Here is a 22,358-nt window from a genome sequence, read left to right as displayed (position 1 = left end):
TCATTTATCTTTGCCTTCACTTCTCTTGCCATTGGAGTCAAGTTCATAAAATGTTCTTTAAAACCCAGGTCCATGATTTTAGTACCTATGTCTTCTTCTATGTACTTTATTGTTTCAGGTCTTATATTTAGGTCTTTGATCCATTTTGAATTAATTTTAGTACACGGGGACAGGCTGTAGTCGAGTTTCATTCTTTTGCATGTGGCTTTCCAGTTTTCCCAACACCATTTGTTGAAGAGGCTTTCTTTTCTCCATTGTGTGTTGTTGGCCCCTTTATCAAAGATTATTTGACCATATATATGTGGTTTTATTTCTGGGCTTTCTATCCTGTTCCATTGGTCTGAGTGTCTATTTTTCTGCCAATACCATGCTGTTTTAATTATCGTGGCCCTATAATATAGTTTAAAGTCAGGTATTGTAATGCCCCCAGCTTCATTCTTTTTCCTTAGGATTGTTTTGGCTATTCGGGGTTTTTTATAGTTCCATATAAATCTGATGATTTTTTGTTCCATTTCTTTAAAAAATCTCATAGGGATTTTGATGGGAATTGCATTAAATTTGTATATTGCTTTGGGTAATATGGCCATTTTGATTATATTTATTCTTCCTATCCAAGAACAAGGAATATTTTTCCATCTCATTGTATCTTTTTCAATTTCCCTTAACAATGCTTTGTAATTTTCATTATATAGGTCCTTTACGTTCTTTGTTATGTTTATTCCTAGGTATTTTATTTTTTTTGTTGCAATCGTGAAGGGGATTATTTTTTTGAGTTCGTTTTCTAATATTTCATTGTTGGCATATAGAAAGGCTATGGACTTTTGTATGTTAATTTTGTATCCTGCGACCTTACTGTATTGGTTTATTGTTTCTAATAATCTTTTTGTGGAGTCCTTCGGGTTTTTGATGTATAGGATCATATCATCAGCAAAAAGTGATAGCTTTACTTCTTCTTTTCCGATATGGATGCCTTTTATTTCTTTGTCTTGTCTGATTGCTCTGGCCAGAACTTCTAGCACCACGTTGAATAAGAGTGGAGAGAGTGGACAACCCTGTCTTGTTCCTGATTTAAGGTAGAAAGTCCTCAGTTTTATGCCGTTTAATAGGATGTTGGCTGATGGTTTATCATATATGGCCTTTATCATGTTGAGATATTTTCCTTCTATACCCATTTTGTTGAGAGTCTTAAACATAAAATTGTGTTGTATTTTATCAAAAGCCTTTTCTGCATCTATTGATAAGATCATGTGGTTTTTGTTCTTTGTTTTGTTGATATGGTGTATTACGTTAACCGTTTTGCGTATGTTGAACCATCCTTGAGATTCTGGGATGAATCCCACTTGATCATGATGTATTATTTTTTTAATATGTTGTTGTATTCGGTTTGCCAGTATTTTGTTTAGTATTTTAGCATCTGTATTCATTAGAGATATTGGTCTGTAGTTTTCTTTCTTTGTGCCATCCTTGCCAGGTTTTGGTATGAGGGTTATGTTGGCCTCATAAAATGTGTTTGGAAGTATTGCTTCTTCAATTTTTTGGAAGACTTTGAGTAGAATAGGAACCAAGTTTTCTTTGAATGTTTGATAGAATTCACTAGTATAACCGTCTGGGCCTGGACTTTTATTTTTGGGGAGATTTTTAATAGTTTTTTCTATTTCCTCCCTGCTGATTGGTCTGTTTAGGCTTTCTGCTTCTTCATGACTCAGTTTAGGAAGGTTGTATTGTTCTAGGAATTTATCCATTTCTTCTAGGTTGTTGTATTTGGTGGCATATAATTTTTCATAGTATTCTACAATAATTCTTTGTATTTCTATGATGTCTGTGGTGATCTCTCCTCTTTCATTTTGGATTTTATTTATTTGAGTCCTGTGTCTTTTTTCCTTGGTGAGTCTTGCCAAGGGTTTGTCAATTTTGTTGATCTTTTCAAAGAACCAGCTCCTTGTTTTATTGATTTTTTCTATAGTTTTTCTGTTCTCTATTTCATTTATTTCTGCTCTGATTTTTATTATCTCCTTTCTTCGGCTGGTTTTGGGTTGTCTTTGTTCTTCTTTTTCTAGTTCCTTAAGGTGTGAAGTTAAGTGGTTTACTTCGGCTCTCTCTTGTTTGTTCATATAGGCCTGAAGTGATATGAACTTTCCTCTTATTACTGCTTTTGCTGCATCCCAGAGATTCTGATATGTCGTATTTTCATTTTCATTTGTCTGTATATATCTTTTGATTTCTGCGCTTATTTCTTCTTTGACCCATTCATTTTTTAGAAGTATGTTGTTTAGTTTCCACATTTTTGTGGGTTTTTCCCCCTCTTTTTTGCAGTTGAATTCTAGTTTCAGGGCTTTATGATCAGAAAATATGCTTGGTACAATTTCAATTTTTCTAAATTTGCTGATATTGTCTTTGTGGCCCAACATATGGTCAATTCTTGAGAATGTTCCATGTACACTAGAGAAAAATGTATACTCTGTCGCTTTGGGATGAAGTGTCCTGTAGATGTCTATCATATCCAGGTGTTCTAGTATTTCGTTTAAGGCCACTATATCTTTATTGATTCTCTGTTTGGATGACCGATCTAGAGCCGTCAGCGGTGTATTGAGGTCTCCAAGTATGATTGTATTTTTGTTAGTTTTTGTTTTAAGGTCAATAAGTAGCTGTCTTATATATTTTGGTGCTCCTTGGTTTAGTGCATATATATTAAGGATTGTTATGTCTTCTTGATTCAACTTCCCCTTAATCATTATGAAATGACCATTTTTGTCTCTGAGTACTTTTTCTGTCTTGTAGTCAGCATTATTAGATATGAGTATTGCTACACCTGCTTTTTTTTGGGTGTTGTTTGCTTGGAGTATTGTTTTCCAGCCTTTCACTTTGAATTTGTTTTTATCCTTGTTGCTTAGATGTGTTTCTTGTAGGCAGCATATAGTTGGATTTTCTTTTTTAATCCATTCTGCTACTCTGTGTCTTTTTATTGGTAAGTTTAATCCATTTACATTTAGTGTAATTATTGACACTTGTGGGTTCCCTACTACCATTTTATAAATTGCTTTCTGTTAGTTTTGTATCTAGTTTGATTCTTCTCTTTTGTTTTTCTATCATTTGTTTTTGTTTGTTTGTGTTCCATACTTCTTTCCTCTGTTGCTACCTTTTTTAAGTCAAGTGTTTTTGTGGTGGTTTTTTTAAGGGTGGTTACCATTAAGTAATGAAAAGGGTACCTACCATATTCATTGTAGTACCCTATCTTATAAGTATTTCTGCACTTCATCATCCTTTGCTACTGTTAATTTCCATCCTCTCCCCCCTTTTTTTCCTTTGTTGTCACAGTTTAAGTTTGGTTTTATTGTGTTCTTGGTGGAGCTGTTACTTGTGGTGTTGTTTTCTTTTGTTCTTTGAATCTGGTTGGAAAACCCCCCTTAGTATTTCCTGGAGTGGGGGCTTTCTGTTGATAAATTCTCTCATCTTTTCTGTATTTGTGAATGTTTTTATATCTCCTTCATACTTGAAGGATAGCTTTGATGGGTATAGTATTCTTGGCTGAAAGTTCCTCTCTTTCAGGGCTTTAAATATTGGGGTCCACTCTCTTCTAGCTTGTAGAGTTTCTGCTGAGAAATCTGATGATAATCTAATAGGCCTTCCTTTATATGTTGTACTCTTCTTTTCCCTGGCTGCCTTGAGAATTTTTTCTTTGTCATTGTTTTGTGTCATCTTTATTATGATGTGCCTTGGAGTGGGTTTGTTGGGGTTAAGAAAACTTGGTGTTCTGTTTGCTTCTTGAATTTGAGGCTTTAGTTCCTTCCACAGGCTTGGGAAGTTCTCGTCTATTATTTGTTTGAGTATATTCTCCATTCCATTTTCTTTCTCTTCTCCTTCTGATATACCTATTATTCTTATGTTATTCTTTCTGATGGAGTCAGACAATTCCTGTAGGGCTTTCTCGTTTTTTATTATTTTTGAGTCTCTTTCTTCTTCTCTCTGTTGTGCCTCAAGTTGTTTGTCTTCTATTTCACTAATCCTATCTTCAATCTGGGCTGTTCTGTTAGCTAAGCTTGTTACCTCGTTTTTCAGCTCGTGAATTGAGTTTTTCATTTCTGTTTGATTTGTTTTTATAGTTTCAATTTCCTTGGTAATATATTCTTTGTGTTCATTGAGTTGTTTTCTGATCTCCCTATATTGCCTTTCTGTGTTTTCTTGTATATCTCTGAGTATTTTTAAGATTTCTAGTTTAAATTCTCTGTCATTTAGCTCCAAGGCTTCCAATATGTTAAGTCTTTTCTCCATAGATTTTTCCACATCTATTTGTGTTACCTCTCTTTCTTTTGTATCCATAATATTCGATTTCCTCTTTCTTATCGGCATCTGAGGGTGGTCTTATTGATAGCACGTGGGCGCACTCCCTGGCGGCTTGAATGAGCGTCGCTGTGGTAGCTTCCTCCACACCCTCGTCTCTCAGATTCAAGTGATAACAGTCCTTTTGCTTTCAGTTTGTGTGGAACTCCGGAATGCTCCGAGGATAAATTTTTCTGTTTCTAGTTGATAAATTTGTTGTGATTTAGGGGAGAGCTGTCGGACGCGCTTCTCACGGCGCCATTTCCGTGACGTCACTCTCTATTGAGACTTTAAAGGTGAGAAGATTAGCTATGCAAAAGCTGGGAGATTTTAAGTTTGGATTTATGAAGCCTTGTTTAATGATCCTTTGGTAGGTGTGGGTTGCATCTCCTGGTGAAAGGGAAGTCCTGCTTGCCAGGAAAGCAGCCAGGTAGTTTAAGGAGACTTTAGACTGAATATAACAGAGAACGAGATCAAGCTCCCAAATGCAGAGGAAGGAGGATTTGTCAGGAAATCCATGTGGGAAAACACTGCAGGATGGGAGAAGGCAAGGCAGAAGCAGTATTTGGAGCATCAGACACATATATGTCAACAAGCAGAGCCTTGGAATGAAGTGGCCATAACATAAAAATATAATCTCGGGAGTTGATTGCCTCAATCTACAAGATGAAACTCAGAATTCTAGTATGGAGATGGGACAAAGGTGCTTTTTTGTTTTGTTTGTTTTTTTTTTTTTTCCAAAAGGAGCCAGTGAGAAAGAGATGTGGTGTGTCCTTATAGATCGAGGAATGTTTAACTGTTGGGAGCCACAGGCTCGTGGAGGACTTGTGGAGAAAGGTCCAAGAGCAGACTCAAGAAGGTTTATTATCACTGGAGCTTTCGTCACATCACATGATTAGATTAAAAAGGAAAAGGGTACTGGGTCACTTGTAGCAAGAGCCAGATACACCGTAATACAGTTACTAGTGGGAATGTGTGGAGGAATGGGGCTGACCTTGAGCTACCAGGACACGGAGGCTCCTCATTAGTCTGAAAGCAGCAGAGAAGGTTTTGACCTTCCTTACAAGGAGCTGAAACAAAATGAGAACTGTTAGTATAATTAAAACTTTAGTTTTACAGACAATGAGAAATTCGTTGGGGGGGAGTACGTAGTATTAATAAACAAGAGCTAAAAGCACTGAGCACTTACAGTGGACACTTATCTTAAATCATTACATACTTGATCACACTTAATTCCTTCAGTGACCTTATGAGGTTGGTACCTTTAAATCTTCATTTTACAGGTGAGAAAATTGGGGCAAAAGAAGTTAAGCCAATTGCTGTGTGTCACACAGGAAGCACAGGACTAACTTTAGAGCGCATGCTCTTCACCATGGCGCCATCCAGCTCCCACTGCTTAGGGAGGGTAAGTCACCACTGTCTTTATGAGGAAGGGAAAGTTTTGGGAGAAAGTGATCCCAAGGGTCTAGTAGATGTGTTCGAAGCCAACCACTTGGTGCTAAAGAGCCAGAAAATCTGGGTTCAGGTGGCCCAAAAAGGGGGATTAGGAAATGGGCCAAAACAGGCAGAAGCAATGAATGTTTTTACCAATTTGCAAGCAAAGTAACACCTTTGTTTAGCAATGAGAATTGTCCTCTTGTTATGTGTACTTATTTTTTCATTATCTGAAAATATCATGCAGTTTGGAATCTTTAAATCTTTGAACAGGCTGTTTGACTTCTTGGAAGATCATTTCATCTCTCCCCTCCCTGGCCAACTTCTGTTTCCCTGCAAAGCTCAGCTGCAAGGGCATCCCCTCCTCTACAGCCTCTCTCATCTCCCTGGAGAGCTGTGAGCTCTTTGGAGGAGAGACCATGTCTTCCTAACCTTGTCTGGGCACTCTAATGCTAACATAGACCAGGCACAAGGTAGGTATAAATGCATATTGAATGGATATGCACATCAATATAAATCCACATGTTAGTCACCATAAAATGGTCAAAGTGAAATAAGCAGCACACTGGGCTATTTGTCTAGTATTTTGGAAGCAAGTTATTGCTTATTCTAATTGAAAAGCAGAAGTTAAAGATGCATGCAACCCATTTTCTTTTGAAGGAAAATTTGTCTTGCTCTTTTATGCAAGTGGGTAATATATGCTCATAAAACAATTCGTTCTGAGAATGGCAAATGTTTCAGGGAAATTTCAATGGAATAAATTCTTTGTAATTTCATTACCTAACCCTCTGTAAAAATGACTGAAAAGACAAAAGATATAGATGAAGGGAATGACTCCAAATATTATAGAGGGAAACAGAATAGCTGAGCAGGAATTTTTCACTAAGGAAGATTTATGCAAATCTCAAGAGCGCCTTAAAAGTTAATCTTTTAAAAAATCCCTTTAGTCTGAGCAGATTATGCTTATAAAAATCTTTTTTTGAGTAAATCCATGGAAAAAATTTATTACATAATTTCAAGGAAAATAGCATATATTTGTAATAGTAATTTAAGATTTATTGCTTTAGGAAAACTCCTGTCAAAAAAGTGTTTATCATTGACATATCCTGCTTACGTATTTTTTAGGTTATTTATGAATGTCCTTATTTTAGCTAAAATATGTAACTACAATGAATCATTTAAATGTATTTTTCAAGCAAAACACTGTATCGGGAAAGAAAACTGTTCTCTTTGGAGGATGAACCAATTAAACGTTGGATTGTCAGAGTTCATAGACTAAAAAATGATGAGCCCCAAACATATTTTGCTCAGGTAGAGGTAGAATAAAAGCAATGACAATAAATAAATTCTCATTAATTATTGATTTGTACCCTTGCTCTAAGCCACCAACATTTAGAAACCACACATGGCCTCCTCAGGAGTGCGGCAGCTCTGTGCTGCTGTCTCTCCTCTCTGTGAGGTTGTTTTACTTAGACCTCCGAGACTAAAACAGACTAGATCAACAAGTTTCAGCCCTGAAAGGAGTTTTCAAGTATTACAAGAGCTACCACTTATTGAGTGCTGACCACATTCCGGTCACTGTGGAAAGCCCTTCACATGCATTCTCTCACTTAATTCTCACAGCAGTCTTATGAGGTATGCACCATTAGCTCCAGCCTACAGATAAGGAAACCGAAGCATAGAGAAGTAAGTAAATGCTGCAAGTCTTAGAGCTGGAATCAAGATGCAAGTCAGACTTGGGGTCCCCTTGAACGTGAACACTGCACTGTTATCTTCTACTATGCATTTATTATACAAAATCTCCCAGGTGATCTAGCCCATGTTTGAGTACTTTCATAATATTGTGAGCCCTATCAGATTACAGGTTGTTTTTTTGTTTGTCTGTTTGTGATTTTTTTGGTTTGTTTTTTTTTTAATGAGAGAGACAGAGAGAGGGGAAGATAGGGACAGACAGACAGGAAGGGAGAGAGATGAGAAGTATCAATTCTTTGTTGTGGCGCCTTAGTTGTTTCATTGATTGCTTTCTCATATGTGCCTTGAACCAGGGGCTACCGCTGAGCCAGAGACCCCTTGCTCAAGCCAGCGACCTTGGGCTTCAAGCCAGTGATCTTTAGGCTCAAGCTAGTAACCATGGGGTCATGTCTATGATCCCATGCTTAAGTCAGTGACCCTGTGCTCAAGCTTGTGAGCCCGCATTCAAGTCGGCGAGCTTGGGCTTTCAAACCTGGGTCCTCTGTGTCCTAGGCTGATGCTCTAACCACTGCACTATTGCATGGTCAGGCAGGTAGTTTGTATTTTTTCTTACAATTACACACAGCTCTATGCACACGGCCTTGACAGCTATTCATGTTTGCTCAATGAACAAATTCCCTTATGTGCATATCAAAATTTCAAGTGTAGAGGACTTGAAATAATCCATATAATTATATAATTCTTCTGCTCCATTAAAAAAACCCTACAACTTTTAACATATTGAAAAACATAGTCTAAATGGATTGAATGAATTCACCAACATCCCAAAACAAATAGCTGGTGGCTTACACCAGGTCACCTGTCTCCCAGGTCATTGCTTGATTCCAAAAGATGTCTGCCTACTCTTTCCCTGTTTTTTTTTTTTCTATCTGTCTCTACCTCTCTCCATGCCTTTCATCTTCTTCGTGTCTCTCTCCTGTAAACCAAGGCACAGATACCATTCCATTTTACACGGCTTTATCCGTCTTTGTATCCCAGAACCTAGCAGGCTCTGAAAATAATGATTATATGGATGACAAATAAATCACTAATGAAAACATATAGTTTTTGGTGGAGACACCATTATTTTCTCTCTTTTTAGATCCAAGACCACTCTCTGCATTATAGATGTGCTATAAGCCACATTTCTTTTTTTTGTGAAACAATGGGAAAGCTACAGAAGACTCACCTGATGTAATTCAGTGACCTTCTCAAGTCTGCAGTTGTGTACGTGAGTATGTGTTTAATTACTAAGAAATTGAATCTGTTTTAGCTCATTTCTTTCTTGCCTCCCTGATTAGTATAGATGAGTGTACTGTTCAGGACTCTGCTCTTGCATTCGTCTTCTAGAGAATTTCTAAAGCAGTCGGGAGCAATGCACAGATGGAGGGAGAATATGTACAATTTCCCCTTTCCTGAAAGCAGCCGCGGTCCTACATATGGGGCTCTTTGTGTTTTGTGACATAATGAGAAGAATTTCCCCTCTACAAATTACAAGGCAGCCATTCCGTAAAATTGCAGGCCATGTTCAATAGCAGGTGCAGAATTGCTGATGGAATTCCAGCTCTAAGGGGCACATTGCAGGGTTTTCATGCTGATAAATGTGCTTTTTTTGCTCTCCAGGAAAATTTCAAGGATTAAATTTGGGAGGCACCAGAAAGCTAGCACCTTGTGCCCCCGTGTAAATGGGCTAAATTGTGGGCTGTCTTGGCACGGTCCTCTCCTTGGTTTGGCAATGAGGTGGTTAAAGCACCTCTAATGATTCCTGCTAAGTATTTCCTAAAAGTATGATTGCAGAAAGCATTCGACATCTGCTGTGAAGTAGCAATGCCAACATTAGCTATAGGAATAAAAAAAGCATCTCAACACTGAACAAATTTAAGAAAGCCTTAGAACCACCGTGCCCTGCAAGGGTTGCAGGGGAGAGAGGTTTCAGTTTCGTATCTGTTGGTCTCTTCCCACCCTACCTGCCTACAAGGACTTCCACGTTGGCACGCTGCACACATGCACATAAATCAAGGCTGTTTCAGGACGTCTCACTCTTTAATGTGAAGAGCTTCCAAAGATGAGAAGTATGGAGTCTACTCTTAGTTCCTAATTGTTTCATATTGTACCAAAAAAAGGGTGGGGGAGATAACCACCCCTCCATGCATTATCTTTCTCCAGTCAACATCCCGGGATGAGGCAGTGGAGGAGGAGTCCAGAGTTGCACAGTACTTACCAATTTATAAAATGTTTTCCGCTTTATGATTTCACTCTCTCCACAACCCTGTGAGGCATGGATCACGTGAAGTCTGCCTATTTCATGGAAGAGGGAAGAGAAGAGCCGGGCATTGAATAATTGTGCTGGCGCCTCTGGAATCATGATGACAGAGGGCTCTTGAACCCAGGCTTCCTGACTCAGAGATCCTCTAAGCATGTTCTCCAAAAGCAGTGTCTTCTTAACAAGTTTTCCTTCTTTCTTTGTCAATGATATGTCAGCATGATGATGTTTAGGACTATAATGAAAAGGCAAGAATCATGGAAGAGCAGAAGACTTTGTTCAAAGGACAGTGGGTCCTCTGCTAGGTGTGCCTTCCACACCCAGCAGCCCAGGGCCTTCTTCTTCTGCCCCATCACCCACCCCAGCCCTTCGCCATTGCTTTGTGTTGTTGCTTTTGTTTCATGGACCCTGTGTTTTTCTCTTTGTTGAGTTTCTTTTTAATTCTGTCAAAGCACAGGCTTCAGGAGTTTGAGCAAAGTGCTTGGTAAATGAAATTTCTGAGTTCTGTGTAGCTGACAATGTTTACATTATAACCTCACTTAATCCGTAGTTGTCCACTCAAATTTGGTGCATAAGGGTGGAGTTGTCAAATTGTAGACTCTTTTGTAGGGAATACATAGATTTCATTTTTTTCCCATTGCTAGACTCTCAATTTTTATTGTGCAGACATCCTCTGGGGCCACTCAGGTTCTACAGAGAAGAACTTTCCCTCTCCCCCTGGGGGAGGGGCTATAACCCTGACTGCCCCCTCTGGGAGCAGGGCTGAGGCGGAGGACGGAGCCCCTCTCAGTTCACCGTGTCAGCCCTTAACGACCCCGCTTACCACACTATGCTTCCCCTGCCCTCACTGTGTCTGTACCCCCCGTCTCTGGTTTAATTTCCCTAGAAAAGAAAACACAATCCTTTTTCTCATGAGAGAGTGAACACAGGAGTGGTGGCCTGCCCCCTCAGAGTGGGACAGGTCTTGTTGGTTCTACAGCTCAGCATGGACCCTTTCACAAAACTCACCCATTTTCTACCTTACACTCTCACCAGCTGCAGTCCTTGACAACCTTCCTCTTCTAAGTGAACTCTATCTTCCATGGGTCACTCTGTTTAGGCTGCCATAAAAAAAGACCATAGACTGGGTGGCTTAAACAGCAGAAATTTATTTTCCATAGTCCTGAAGTCTGGAAGTCCAAGCTGAGAATGCCATGAGCACAGTCAGGTTCCGGGGAGGACCCTCTTCCTGGCTTGCAGTGATGGCTGTCTTCCTGTGTGCTCACATGACCTCTTCCTTTGTGCATCACATACTGAGGAAAAGAGAGATCTCTGGTCTCTCTTCTTCTTCTTATAAGGACACTAATCCGGTCAGATCAAGGCCCCACCATTTATGCTCATTTAACCTTAATTATCTCCCAGAGGTCCGATCTTCCGGTGCCTTCACATTGGCACTTACGCTTCAACATATGAATTTGGGGGGGATCCAATCCAGTCCATAGCACCCTTCTGCTTCCTGCCTTCCCTCAGTTCATAGAAATCTTTTAGCTTCTGTTTTCCTCCTCCCCACTCCATTCTCTTGGGCCATGGCTTAATGCCTTTTATCAAGTTTTCTACCATTTTCATTTTTTTCCTTGGAGTTTCAGAAGGGACAAAAAAAACCATGTTTGGTTATTTCTCCACATATAACTGTAAGTCCAAGTAAAGAATACCAACCTGTAAAATAAAAACTGTAACACAAAAATTCGAAACAAAAGAAAGTCAACCTGTAAACACTCCAGATGTGTGCGTGCATGTGTGTGTGTGTGTGCGCGCGCGCGTATGTATGTTAGGCGGGTGTGCGGACCTACCAATATCGCCCCAAATGAGCATGGCATTCTACGGCTTGTCTTGCAGACAATGAATCTTTATAGGGAAGCACTGTCCCTTCCTGCGGCCCCGCCCACTCCGCAGCATTTGTAGCCAGTGCTGCTGGCATGGACCCACCGGCAAGGAAAGCAGATGGCTTTCAAACACTGATTAATCGCTGCTCTCCCTTTGCTTAGGTTTCCAGCTGTGGTTCACTTTCTCTTCCTGGCGTGCAGTTATTTCTGCTGGTTTCTTTTCTACCTGGCAAAATGTAAGAAGCACTCTTGTCCTTTACTGAATCTCTTCTGGTCAATAGCTCCACAGTGCTGGTGGCCAGCATTGCTTTTTCAGCTTATCTCGAAGCCATCCTTAGGCTGTAATCATCTGTTATGGCATTAAGAAAATCCATCCTAAAAAAAAAAAAAAAAAAAAAAGAAGGAAAAGAAAATTTATCCTCATCTAGCTCTTTGACCTCAGGCTGCACAGTGTGGTCAATAGAAAGTAGAAAATCAAAGGCAGGGAAATCTCCATGAGTCGGAGAGATCTTTCTGTACGTCTTCTGGAGCTGGACCCAATAGAAGTCACCTCTGGGGTTTTAGCTCCCTGCTTAGCCTTATTTCAAAGTCACCTAGCACATCTAAAAACAAAAGGGAGTTGTCAATGCAAAGCTTTGGAGTCTGGCAAGTGGTTGGTCAAATTTATTAGCACTGTAGTTCTAAAATAGTACATCTACATCTTGCTGCACGGTTTGGGGGGTGTATCCACCTCTTTTCTCTAAGCAATGGTTAGAAATCAGAGGTGTACCTCAGGATCACCTTGGCAACTGTCCTAAGCTGTAGGTCCAGACCACACCCTGAGCGTTTGTTAGCACCAAAGCATTCACATTCTGGAATAGTTCTACAGGTGACTTGGGTCAGGAGGCATTGCTCTAAAGAAATAGCTCTAAGATGGAAGAGGCATTACAGTAGAATAATTATTAAAACATAACGACTCTGGATACCTGGGCTGATTCTGGACTCAGCTATCTTGTTTTTCTCATTTGTAAGGAGACGATTAATTTATTGTCCATATTAGGATACGTTTGAGAGGAAAAGAGGGAGCTATTAATAACTGTGTTAGGGTAAGAGGCATAAACTGAAACGGTCTGGACAAACCTGTCGCACTCTTCATTAGTCAACTGAGAGACTGGAGCAGACATCTCCGGGGTCCCTTTCCGATTTATGATTCTATGTAATTCATGCCACAGGGACGAGTGTAAACCACTCTCGCATCTCAAACTCGTGCGAAGCAGAGGTGTTTCGGCATCCGCACACTCAGGGAAGCTGAAATGGCAAATGTACACAGCTCTGAGCTTGAGACGACACCCAGGCTGAGTGGCCAGGCAGAGAAAGCAAACGGGAGGGAGTGACCCGCCTAGAGCAGAGGCGCCGGAAGGCAAGGATCCGGAGGGAGGTTCCCAGCCAGGCTCTGTCAGAGGCCCCTGGTGTCGCCAGCAGAACGCCAAGAAGAGAAATGAATAACATTTGAAGACACTTTTAAATAATATTAATATAGTCTGAGACATTTAGACACATTTCTGTATTATCTTCAAATATGTTTCACAAAAAAAAAAACTGGTGTGGCTATTTCTCTGGTGCCCCTCTGCCATGTGGCGTCATCGGAGATGAGAGGGATTAGGTCCGTAAATGTCCTGATTGGGCCCTGGCTGGTTGGCTCACTGGTAGAGCGTTGGCCTGGCGTGCGGGAGTCCCAGGTTCGATTCCCGGCCAGGGCACACAGGAGAAGCGCCCATCTGCTTCTCCACCCTTTCCCCTCTCCTTCCTCTCTGTCTCTTTCTTCCCCTCCCGCAGTCAAGGCTCCACTGGAGCAGAGTTTGCCCAGGCGCTGAGGATGGCTCTGTGGCCCCTGCCTCAGGCGCTAGAATGGCTCTGATTGTGGCAGAGTGATGCCCCAGAGGGGCAGAGCATTGCCCCCTGGTGGGCGTGCCGGGTGGATCCCGGTCAGGCGCATGTGGGAGTCTGACTGCCTTCCCGTTTCCAACTTCAGACAAATACAAAAAAAAAAAAAAAAAGTTCTGATTGAGTGTATGTTAGTGTATAAATTATACCATACACAATTACCAATGTTCTAAAAATCCAAGGGTAATAAAATCCCCCAACCCCCCAGACCGTGATCATTCTGCATTCATAATTTAGAGAGCACTTCAGGGCTCTCCACTGGCTAAATCATGTCACACCACAGCTGTGCAAGGTCAGCCTGAAAGAGTCCATGGTGTCAACAGGTTTTCATGAACACAGGAGAGTTAAGCTCAGTGGAGTTTGGTTCTTACAGCCCTTTTTTCTTTCTATTGTACTTTCTATGTCTGTGTTTGTCAAGTGCATACTTAGAGGGAGATATTGGACACAGCGCGAGGAAGGGAGAAGATGACATGACCATCACAAAGCCACCATCTTATCATTTCAGGGGCACGGACTGAACTCCCTGGTTTGTGAGTTTTACATATCAGGGGAACTGGCCGAGATATGGAGAGAGAGGCACATACAGGTAAAGGGAAGACAAAGAGAAGGAAGGGAGGTGGAAGGAGAGAGAGAAAGGAAGGGAGGGGAAAGAGAGAATAGACAGAGATAAAGGAGGAAAGAGAAAGGGGAGGGAGGGAAGGACTCAAATATCTAAACAGAGAAACAAAGAGGAAGGTGGAGATCCATAGTAGAGAGGGTTCGAGGAGGTGGTTGGTGTACGTGAACAAAGTCAGATATGCAGACGTCTGCGCGCACATACAGATCTGTCTGTCTCTGGTTGTTGGGAGGAGGTAATCCTAGGTTAGAGTTTTTAGTCAAAACCTAGAAAAGTCTTGTCTCAGAATGTAAGAAATGGAATGACTCTCATAGTTGCTGAAGCTATTTTGATGAGCACAATCCAGTTTGTTTCACACAGATTTAGGCTCGCGCTGTTTGAAAGGAAATTGCGCTCTGTGGCTACCCTTCAGGGGTGTAATCAGGGTGACTGGCATTGACAGAAAGCTTCTCACCGTCGCTCTAGGAGGAAGCCAGCGGATTGTGAACAGCTCTGTGTCCGTGGCTGTGGCTGTGTTGTCTGTTGGTCAGAATCTGTGCCCTGCATGCATTTGGGATGTGAACATGCTTAGCCCAGGATTAGAATTCTCCTGACTGCAAGATGTTTTTCCTCTGTACTGATGCTTCCCTGTGGCAGAGAACAGCAGCATAGCAAGGAGTAATTGCTATTGTCTGGCTAGGAGTCATTTTCAGAGAGGCATGGAGAGGTATCTGCCCCTGAGAAAGTGGAGGAGGGGAAGCAAGACAAGAGGTCATCATTTGGCTCGTCAGCGGACATGGGCTTCGTGGCCAGGACGGCCAGCGTGAGGCTGGTGCCTCCAGGAAGAGCTTTGAAAACACCACCTGCTTTCACTTGAAAAGTGCTATGCATACTTCTCATCCCTGCACTTCAAGAAAGATATAATGACAGGAGAGGGCCCAGGGGTGGCCAGGGAGCTGAACAAGGGGTTGGAGGACTGGGCCGATGGGGAATATTGGCATCTTCAGTCCAGAGTGCTGACGCTAAGAAGGGATGGAATAGTTCTTTGAAACAAAGGAAGGAAAAGGATGAAGAACAGAGCACATTCACAGATTCTCAGATAGCAAGCCCTTGAAGGTTTAGAGAGGTTATTTTAGGAGAAAAGAATTAAAGGATCAATTTTTATAGTGAACAGCAAACTGAGGAAACTTGTAGATAGTTGCGAAACACCACTAATCACCACCCCACAGACTCTTATTGGCTTTGGGCATGAACTCTCCTGATTAAACCCAAGCAGGCGGTTGATAATTTGTCTCCCTGTCAGTGCTGAGTCTGTCGCCTGGTGTCTTCCCAAGGATATAGAGAATTCGCCCAACAGAGTTTGGACACCTGGTGAAAAATGTAACACAGCCAAGTGGCAAGTGTGGAGCAAGCAAAGGAAAAGACAGCGTTCTGGAAGTGAGCTCAATAAATGCCATGCAGACGGAGCCAGCAGAGACCATGACAGAATCCGGGGCTGCTGGCACAAGGAAACATCCTTCGGTAACCCATGATTCACCAGAGAGGGCAGGAAAATTCCCCGCTAGGGTATCTCAACCTTGAGATTGAGCATATTTAATATTATCATTGTAATTAATGTTCCTGAAAACAAAAGCTCAGATGTATTCAAATCCTTTTGATTGGTGAAGCCATTTCAGATATAGAGTGAGAAAGCATTTCAAGGAGCACAAACAGAAATGTGACAAACCCCCCATCTGGTGTGGACTCATCTGTCTCCCATTGCTCCCAGCACCACTGCATCCTGACACTTGTCATGCTTCATAGCAGAGGTCTATTTATTTGTCTGGCTTTGCCACTAGATTGTGAGCTCTGTGATGCCACAGAAGAGTTCTATGTCCCTCTCCAGCACATCTGCTGGGCGCATCCTCAGTGTCTGAGAGATGAATAGACCAGCATCAACCAGCCTCTAGATGAGATACGTGGCTGTCAGTGTGTCCTTTGCATGTTTGACCTGCCCTTCCTGCAGCGTTCACTGCCCTCCCTGGAGGTCCCCCACTCCCCTGTCCTCAGGTACAGAAACATCCCCGAGGAGGCTTTGACAAATCCTTAGGGAACATGGAAGCTCCCCCATTTCACAGAGGAAGAAACTGAAGTGTACACAAGGAAAATCATGGTAAGCCCAAGTCCAGCAGCAAATCTGTGGTGCGTCGCCAATCAGAACTCAGGCTATCGCTGCATCGTCACGCTTGTTGCTAGGCAGCGCCGCCTCAGATGTTCCAAGTTTGCTGAAATTCTTAAATAGACCATGCTAATTGGTTTGCTCATTAACTTTTTTTTCCCACTTATTAAGTTTTTAGAGAGAAAGAGAAGGTGAGAAAGAAAGAGAAACATTCGTTTGTTGTTCCACTTATTCATGGTTGATTCTTGTATGTGCTCTGACTGGGAATTGAAACAACAACCTTGGCATATTGGAATGATGCTCTAACCCAGTGGTCCCCAACCTTTTTTGGGCCATGGACCAGTTTAATGTCAGAAAATATTTTCACAGACCGGCCTTTAGGGTGGAACGAATAAATGTATCACGTGACCTAGACAAGCGTCAAGAGTGAGTCTTAGACGGATATAATAGAGGGAATCTAATAATTTTTAAAAAATAAAACATCGTTTAGACTTAAATATAAATAAAACGGAAATAATGTAAGTTACTTATTCTTTCTCTGCGGACCAGTACAAAATGGCCCATCGACCGGTACCGGTCCGCGGCCCGGGGGTTGGGGACCACTGCTCTAACCAACTGAGCTATCTGGCCAGGGCTGCTCATTTTAGATTTGAGGAAGAGGGAAATTAGAGCTGGAATAGAATCTTATTGGAGATAAGCTTTCATTTCCCCACTAGGTTTGAGACTAGAGGTGGAGGGCGAGGTGGAGGGTTTTCAGGGGGCAGAGGCAGGGAGGTAAGAGCAGAGTGAGCCTGCCAGGACTGGCCATTGTCTTCCTTGCTTATGAAGTTCAGTTGTATCCAACACAGTTCTTAACCCAGCATTTAATGTCCTTCCTGATCTGTTCCTCACCGGCTTTTCTGGCCATATTTTCTCTAAATAATAGTGACAATAGCACATTGTGTTTGTGCAGCGATTTAGAATTTTCAAATATAGTACCTTTCACATTTACTATGTAATCAGATCCTTCCAAAGACTGTATGAGGGATTGTCAAGGAAGGAAAACTCAGGGTCGCAGCAGCTGCTGACCTTGCCCATGGCCCGTACAGGTCCCGCTGGCTTCGTGTGAGGTCACTGCAGACGCTGCCCCTGCCAGTGCTTGCCTAGGACTCGACACTCTGTAGGGAACTGTGTCCACTCATGTTGTGTCACCACCTCCACTCAGAATCCGCCCCTTTCTGCACAGACAGCTCGGTGAATCCTTCTCCCTTGATTCCATGTTCAAGTCCTACTTTTTTTTTTTTTTTTTACAGAGACAGAGAGAGAGTCAGAGAGAGGGATAGAAAGGGACAGACAGACAGGAACGAAGAGAGACGAGAAGCATCAATCATCAGTTTTTCATTGCGACACCTTAGTTGTTCATTGATTGCTTTCTCATATGTGTCTTGACCGTGGGGCTACAGCAGCCTGAACAACCCCTTGCTCGAGCCAGCGACCCTGAGTCCAAGCCGGTGAGCTCTTGCTCAAACCAGATGAGCCCGCGCTCAAGCTGGAGACCCCGGGTTCTCAAACCCGGGTCCTCCGTATTCCAGTCCGACGCCCTATCCACTGTGCCACCGCCTGGTCAGGCGGTCCTACTTTCTTCACAAAATCTTCCCCAGGGACTCTGGCCTTTGGCTTTCAGTCCTGGCAATGCCAGATCACTCAGGCGACCCTTAAGATGGCTTGTCTTGGAGTACTAGCTAATGTTTATGGGTTCATGTCTGTTTGTCTTTCTCGAGGACGTGGATACAACATACATTGGTTCACCCACAGAGCCTCACTTGGGGCTGACCCATTGGCAGAACTGGATGGTGGCTAATATCTTTGCCAGAGATGTGACAAGAACATGAGCCCAGCTACCAGGTCTTACATGTGAGGACTTGAGCAGACCGTGCTGCCTGCCTTTTAGAAAACCCACAACTGAGACGAGTACCTCAAATTTTATTAATATTTTCCACTAAAAGCACTATTTTTCACTAATATTTGGAGGGTAATTGCTTTCTAGAAACACAGCCTAGAGGAGGCCAGGAGGGATTATGGCACAGGGGAAGCAATTTCATAAGACCTCCCAGTGAGCTGTCACTGCAGGAGACCAGTGAGGACATTAAACTAGAGCTCATGTGAAGGCTATTTGAAGAGTCATCCAGTCTTTAGAGAATAACCATGCTTGTGGCAATCAACATTGGCTTGCCAAAGATAAAAACAGTTAAAAAAAACCCGAATCCATCAAAAAGCTCTAAATCAAACAAAGATTGAGATACTTTATAGATGTTGAAACACGTCAAAGGAAGAGTCATATAGTTTATTTCATTTGGGGAAGAGTGTGCTTATAAATCATATAGAGGACTTCATTAATTTTTCATATTTTATTACTGTCAATCCATTGAAGTACTAACTCCTTCATTGAGTCACTCAACAAGGATTCTTCTGCATTTTCTGTGTCACTCACTGCTCAAAAATTTGAGATAAAACTTTAGAGGACACTATCCTTGTGCACAAGCATCTTCTGCTCAAATAGGTTGTTCTTATGTGTTCAGAAGAAGAGGTTATTTCTGTTTTACAAAAGAAGAAACAAAATTTCAAAGAAACTTGGTGAATTTCCTTAATCACATCTCAAATATACAATAAAGCCTTTAAAATATTGATGTGAGAATCCTCTCATTTTTCTCTCAAACCCTGATTATAGTCCCCCCAAGTCTATAATTTATCAGGTGACCAAGTAGTTCTGAACTGGACACCTCTGTTCTCTCTCCCTGAATCACAGTACTATAGATCTTGAAGCCCAGAAGAAATTGGGAGCTTGAATTCAGGTCTGTACAACTGTAGAAGTAAAACTAATATGGTCCAATTCTATTGACTCCCATAGTGTTGTGGGGTGGGACGAAGACAACAAGACTTTGCCTGAGAACTAGTGAGCCCCATATCTATGTGAACAAGTTACTTCCTATAAAGAAAAAGAACACTTCCCTAGTTCCAATAGAGCTCACCTTCAGATCAGGAATATTCCTGAAGAACCTGGTAGAAACACAACTTTGGAGTATAGAGCTGCTCACGTTAAGGTTGCATGAAACAAAATTTATCTCTCCCTTGTGCTTAATTGGTGCATTTGTTTCTCCCCACAGCATCCTGATCTTAAAAAAAAAAAGTTATTATTGGCATAAAGGAACAAAAGAATATCAAGAATATCTCTTCCAACTTGGTATTATGTGAACGACCCAGAAAAGAGATAAAGAAAGCAGTTCTGGCCCATTGTCTCAGGGGTGCGGTACTCACATACAGAAGGAGATCGAGCTATTTTTTAAGAAGGACAATGTTGATTTGAAAGTGAGCTTGGTCGGTTTTGTTTCCTGCGCATGGACTCGAAGGAGCACACACATAGCTCCCTCGATTTGGCTGATTCCAGCTGTATTTTCATACTTAGGGGTGGAAGACGAGGAAACCAATGGAGGAGAAGAGAGCGACTGTATTCCCAGACCATGACTTATACAGAACTCGATGGTGTGAGAGTTTCCAAAGCCCAGCACCTGATTGATTTTTCCCTTCCATGTCTTCAAGGATTCACATATAAACGTTTTGGAAGATTGCTAATGTCATGCCGATGAATCTCTTCAAATGCACTTCTTTGGGGAAATAAATAGCTATCGTCTCTTTTCGCCTTGATATTCCCATCTTTTCTGATAGCATTTTGTGACATAAATGGGCAACATTTTTTTTTCTTTAACATCCTTTAGGCAGACACCCCAACGTGTGCGCCATACACACACATGTTCTGGTTTAGATATATATTTTTTGCCCTCCTCTAGTCTACTTTTAAAAGAGTTTATTACTTAAAGATGGACTTTTAATTTTTCACAACCTTATCAGCGCATTATGTCTCCTCAAATACATTCTCTTTAGAAAATGACAAGACAGCAAGTTCAAAGGCGTTTTTTTAAACCTTAGTACCATACTGGGCATACCACAGGCAATCAAATTAGTAGCTAATTGAGGCACTCGTTCTGGGGAAAACTCTCTCTACATCATGTGCAATAGAGTGACTTATTCCTAAAGGAGAAGAGATGGCACCATAATTTGCGGGGAGGAGAAGTGTTAAGTACGAGTGATCTCTGTCAACAGATCACAGGCCTTACAGATTAATTGTTCAGATCATGAGCTTTGGAATTAAGTAGAAGGCAATTCTGATCCTAACTCTGGCATTTACCAATATTGTAACCTTGAGTGAGTTGCTTAAACTTTCTAAATCTCCATGCCTTCATCTGTAAAATGGGAACAATGTTACTACTTACTTCATAGAGCTGCTGTGAAAATGAAATAAGTGTGTAAAGTGTTTAGCAGTGTTCCTGGCATCTGGAAAACACTCAGTAATTAAGCTCTTGTTGTTTTAATTATTGGAGTATTCTGGTGGGGCAGAAAGAACATTAACTTGGAGACCAGAAACCTGAGCACTTACATTGAAAGTATCAATCAGAAGGTGGCCGTTCCTGTCACCTAGTTCATGTTTGAGCTCTCATTCTCCAATGCTATTTAAATGATAGTAGAGTTGCAAATCCTCTCTTCCCACTAAAATTCAGGAAGTTAAAAGTCAAAGTTTGATGAAGAGTGTTTCTGTTTTACTCACGGAGTAGGCTACCTTTATGGGCGCCTCTTAAAATGCTTGAGGCTAAGTTGGAGAAAAGCTAATTGGAACATTTTCCGAGCAGAGATGTTCAGCAAGCTTCACCAGAAGAGATTGGATCATCTTTTTCTTTTCAAAAGCTTTTTGTAAGGAACTGTGGACAAGCCACAAAACAACTAGATCCATCACCTTGGCAGGACGGCTTTCCAAGGGCCCTCAAGCACTAACCGTAACCCTAAATGGCCATCTCTACTTATCTGGGACAATTTCAGAGAAAGAAAGGAGAAGCAAAACCACTTTTCATAGAGTTTCAGCTTCTTATTAGAACTCTCAAACAACTTTAGAGAAAAGGGTCATATAACATTTCAACTGTTTCAACAATAATTCCCTCCCACGGCCTGTCAGCATGTCCTTCATTCTTATCTAGCACGTTCACACTGAGGACAACTCTTTCCGGCTTCCTTCTCCTACTTGATATGATAGTATATGTATGTTTTCACCAACTGACACAGCTCACAGACTCGTCATCTGTAATATTCCTCAACTGTGGGTTTTCTATCTTTGTATCATAAAACTAGAATTATAGAATGATATCACTGGAGAGATCTCAGAGCTATATTAAATATAATAAGAGCCAATTTTTATCAGACCTTTATTTACTATGTGGCAGGTACTGTGCTGAGGGCTTTCTATACTTTATTTAATCGTCCCAATAATCCAATGTGGTAGGTTCTCAGTAATCTCTCTGTTTTACAGATGAGGAAACTGAGGCCAAAGATTGAGATGACTTGTTCAAAGTCACACAGCTAATAGGGCTAATACCCAAGCACAGGCTGCACTGAGTCTACACCATGCTTAATTACTATGCTGTGAGGTAGGGAATTTTCAGATGAAGATCCTGGACCCCCAAAGAACAATGTGTTTGCTCAGAGCCATCTAGCTGGTGGCAATCAGGGCTGGAACCCAGTTCTCTGGACTCCCAGGCTCTAGAACCATCCATTGTACATTTCACTCTACCTCCGACACTGAGAACGAGAGCTCTGGACTCCCAGGCCCCAGAACCGTCCACTGTACATTTCACTCTACCTCCGACACTGAGAACCAGAGCTCTGGACTCCTGGGCCCCAGAACCGTCTATTGTACATTTCACTCTACCTCCGACACTGAGAACCAGAGCTCTGGACTCCTGGGCCCCAGAACCGTCTATTGTACATTTCACTCTACCTCCGACACTGAGAACCAGAGCTCTGGACTCCCAGGCTCTAGAACCGTCCACTGTACATTTCACTCTACCTCCGACACTGAGAACCAGAGCTCTGGACTCCTGGGCCCCAGAACCGTCTATTGTACATTTCACTCTACCTCCGACACTGAGAACCAGAGCTCTGGACTCCCAGGCTCTAGAACCGTCCATTGTACATTTCACTCTACCTCCCACA

At 41.8% G+C, this 22,358-nt stretch overlaps 1 long non-coding RNA gene across 1 annotated transcript in view; it reads left to right on the top strand.

Annotated features, from left to right (window-relative positions):
* LOC136308515 (uncharacterized) overlaps positions 1–19,944 on the top strand; it is a 44,816-nt gene extending 24,872 nt beyond the window's left edge. The window contains exons 4-6 of the long non-coding RNA XR_010726118.1: positions 5,601–5,722; positions 8,585–8,713; positions 19,427–19,944. This is a non-coding gene — a long non-coding RNA (uncharacterized lncRNA). The remainder of the gene's footprint in view (positions 1–5,600; positions 5,723–8,584; positions 8,714–19,426) is intronic.
* Positions 19,945–22,358: the final 2,414 nt, after the last annotated feature.

Source organism: Saccopteryx bilineata, chromosome 6 (genome assembly GCF_036850765.1).
Source record: "Saccopteryx bilineata isolate mSacBil1 chromosome 6, mSacBil1_pri_phased_curated, whole genome shotgun sequence".
NCBI classification, from domain to species: domain Eukaryota; kingdom Metazoa; phylum Chordata; class Mammalia; order Chiroptera; family Emballonuridae; genus Saccopteryx; species Saccopteryx bilineata.
This window is presented reverse-complemented; position numbering and strand designations above follow the sequence as displayed.